Below are 3,908 nucleotides of genomic sequence, written 5' to 3' on the forward strand. Positions count from 1 at the left end.
TGCCCCCCCCGGCGCGCGCTGCCCTGCAGTGCGCAGGCGCGTACGACCGCCGCCCGGGCCCCGGGCCAATCAGGACGGCCCGACGCTGCCCCCCCCACCCCCCCAGCGCCTCCCTCGCGGCGACCACGCCCACCCCTGCCGGCGTCTGGCTACTTAAAGGGATACGCGTCACGCACAGGTGGGGGCGGGCGGTGGGGCGGGAAGGGGACAACAATGCAGCCAGGTGCGCGGCCCCCGCGCTGGGCCGCCGGCCAGGTGCGCGCCCGGGCGCCCGGCGGCGTCGGGGGAGGGGCCGGGGCTCCGGCGCAGCGGCCTCCGGCGCGTGCAGCGGGGAGCCCGTCCGCGCGGCCCGGTGCAGCCCCGGCGGGCCCGGCGCCCCGCGCGCTCACATCCGGGTCCCGGCGCGGCGCCCCCCGGCTGGCCCAGGGCCGGGTCGCGAGGACCTCCCCCCGCCCGCTTCCCGCGGCTCGCGCTGCCCCGCCCCCGCGGGCGACCCTCGCGCGGGTCCCGCCTCCCCGCCCGCTGCAACCTTTGGAATCGGCGCCGCCTGGAACCTCCCCTGCTCTAGAGCCTTCCTGGGCTCCCCAGCGCCCGCCGGCAGCGCTGCTGCAACTCGCCTGTGCCGAAGGCGGGAGGCGACAGGACACCCCTGCGTGCCCCGGCGGCGCCCCAGCGTGCGGCTCTGATGCGGGGGTCGTGAGTTCCAGCCCCACGTTGGGGAGCGGAGGGGGGGGGCGAGCTTACTTAGAAATAATAATGCTGACATCTAAAAAAAAAATTTTTTTTCCAAAAAAATGTATGTTCCAGGGCTCATACCCTGAGTTCATGATTCTCAGGAAAGGAATTAAGAGACATTTAGGGAAGCACCCCCCAGAACACTCCAAATATGTTAGAGTAATTTTTTTTATATATATAAAATGCAAGAGGAAAAAAAAAACCCACGGTGATGACAATTTCAAAATTCTTAAGTTAGAATCCAGCTGCACTTGCAATTGCAATTGTAATTGCACAAGACCTCACTGACCTCACCCCAAGCCTAATTCTCGGGGTTTGTTTTATTGTCATTGCAATCTTTAAATTTTCCGAACGGTTTTCAGATTTTGTAAGAAGCTGCAGAGACCGTGCATAGAGTTTTACCTACTCTTCACAAGCCAGCTTCCCCTAATGATAACATCTTTCATAAACACCGTGTGTTGTCTAAGCCAGGACAGTGAAGTCGGTAAAACGCAATGCACTCGGGTACAGATGTCTACATTTCTCCAGTTTTTACGTGTACTTTTTGGTGGTGGCGGTGTATAGTTCTAGGAAATCTGATTATACATGTAGATTCTTGAAACCATCATGGTTCTAATGGTTTAAAGCGTGATAATGGTTTTTATGGCTGTGTTTTAAGAACAGTCAGTGAAGGGGCATAGGGGTGGCTCAGTGGTTGAGCGTCTGCCTTTGACTCATGTGGTGATCCCGGGGTCCTGGCATCTAGTCCTGTATCAGGCACCCTGCAGGGAGCCTGCTTCTCCCTCTGCCTGTGTTGTGTCTCTGTCTCTCTCATGAATAAGTAAATAAAAAATAAGTAAATAAAATATTTGATAAAAAATAAAAAGCGAAAAGTACTTGTGGGCATATTAACAGAAGAAATGATGCAGGATTTGCTGTAATAATGAGAGTGTGCAGGCGGTGGGGAGAGAAGAGGTGAAACTAAACGGAGGGGGAATTGCTCATTATTGAGGCCAGAGCCTGGATCTCTGAAGGATTGTGATAGTAGCTAAGACTGCTGTGCTCTTACTCTCCCAGAACTGCCAGGTCAAGCTCTTTCCCGGAAGTTAGGACTCTAGTTGTCCTTCATCTTCTGGAGTTGAAACCCAGGCTCAGAAATGAGAAGCAGCCTGACTTTGGCAGAGGGAGAAGCTTAACCCAGGTTGACCCGCTCCAAGACCACAGTCATAAATTGCATTAATCTCTTCTGTGAGATTTTTTTTTAAATTTATTTATTTGAGAGAGAGAGAGAGAACACACACACACACACACACACACAGTGGGGAGGGGCAGAGGGAGAGAGAATGCTAGCAGATTCCGTGCTGAGCATGGAGCCTGACCCAGGGCCTGATCTAATGACCCTGAGATCATGACCTGAGCCCAAAGCAACAGTTGGATGCTCGCCAGGTGCCCCTTCATGAGATAGTAATAATTTATCCATAAATTGAGCAGTTAAATACCAGATACTGTTTTGGATCAGGGGTCAGTAAACACTTTCTGTAAAGGTCTAGATAAGAAATATTTTTGTCAGGCACCTGGATGGCTCAGTGGTCGAGTGTCTGCCTTTGGCTCGGGTCATGATCCCATGGTCCTAGGATCAGGTCCCACATCGGAATCCCTTCAGGGAGTCTGCTTCTCCCTCTGCGTAGGTCTCTACCTCTCTCTGTGTCTCTGTTGAATAAGTAAATAGAATCTTAAAAAATTTTTTTTTCGGGATCCCTGGGTGGCGCAGCGGTTTAGTGCCTGCCTTTGGCCCAGGGCGCGATCCTGGAGATCCGGGATCGAATCCCACGTCAGGCTCCCGGTGCATGAAGCCTGCTTCTCCCTCTGCCTGTGTCTCTGCCTCTCTCTCTCTCACTATGTGCCTATCATAAATAAATAAAAAATTAGAAAAAAATAAAAATAAATCCTTAAAAAAAATTTTTTTTCTTTTTGTCTTTGCAGGCCACATACAGTGTATCTCACAACTACTCAACTTTATCATCAGGGGGCAGAAGTCTTGGGTTATACGTAAACTAACAGGCACAGCTATGTGCCAATAAAACTATAAATATTGAAATCTGAATTGTATATAATTGTCTTATGTTAGGAAATATTCTTCTGTTTTCTTCAAACATTTAAAAGAGTGCTCGCTTCGGCAGCATGTATACAAACATTTAAAACATAAAACAAAAAAATAAAATAAAATAAAAGATAAAACATCTTAGGGGCACTTGGGTGGCTCATTCGGTTAAGCATTTACCTTCAGCTCAGGTCATGATCTCAGGGTCCTGGGATCCAGCCCCACATGGATCTGCTCAGCAGGGAGACTGCTTCTCCTTTTCCCTTTGCTGTTCCCCCTTCTTGTGTGCACCTTCTCTCTCTCTCCTTCTCTCTGTCAAATAAATAAATAAAGTATTTTAAAAAAAAGATAAAAAGATAAAACATCTTTGGATCAAAGGCTGTACAAAAAGTTGTGAGGCTAGATTTGGCTCTTCCTCCTTCTCTTCCTCTCTTCCATTCTTTCTGTTTTCTTTCTTAATTTCCAATTGTGATAAAATACAAAATAGAAAATGTACCATCGTTGGGGTGCTTGAGTGGTTCAGTCGATTAGGTGTCTGACTCTTGGTTTCGGCTCAGGCTCAGGTCAGGGTCTCATGGGTCCTGGGATGGAGCCCCGTGGCGGGCCTCTGCACTCACCTGGGAGTCTCCTTGTGGATTTTCTCCTCTGCCCCTATTCCCACTCTCTTAAATGAATGAATGAATGAATGAATGAATGAATGAATGAATAAGTAAATATTTTTTTAAATGTGCCATCTTAACCATTTTAAGGTGCACAGCTCAGTGGCATGAAGCCCACCCACACTGTTATGCAACCACCCCCACCACCGATCTCCAGAACTTTCCATCTCCCAACACGGAACCCTGTCCCCAGGAAGCACTGACTCCCCACTCCTGGCTCCCACCATCTACTCTCTGTCTCTGTGGATGAGACTCCTTTAGGTCACTTTTATAAGTGGAATCATACAGTATTTGTCCTTTGGTGTCTGGCTTATTTTGATGAGCGTGATAGCCTCATGGTTCATCCATGTTGTGCCAGGTGCCAGAACGTCCTTCCTTTTTCAGGCTGAATATCATTCTGTTGTATGGATGGGCCACCTTTTGTTTATCCATTC

Source organism: Canis lupus, chromosome 20, assembly GCF_003254725.2.
Source record: "Canis lupus dingo isolate Sandy chromosome 20, ASM325472v2, whole genome shotgun sequence".
Taxonomy (NCBI): Eukaryota; Metazoa; Chordata; class Mammalia; order Carnivora; family Canidae; genus Canis; species Canis lupus.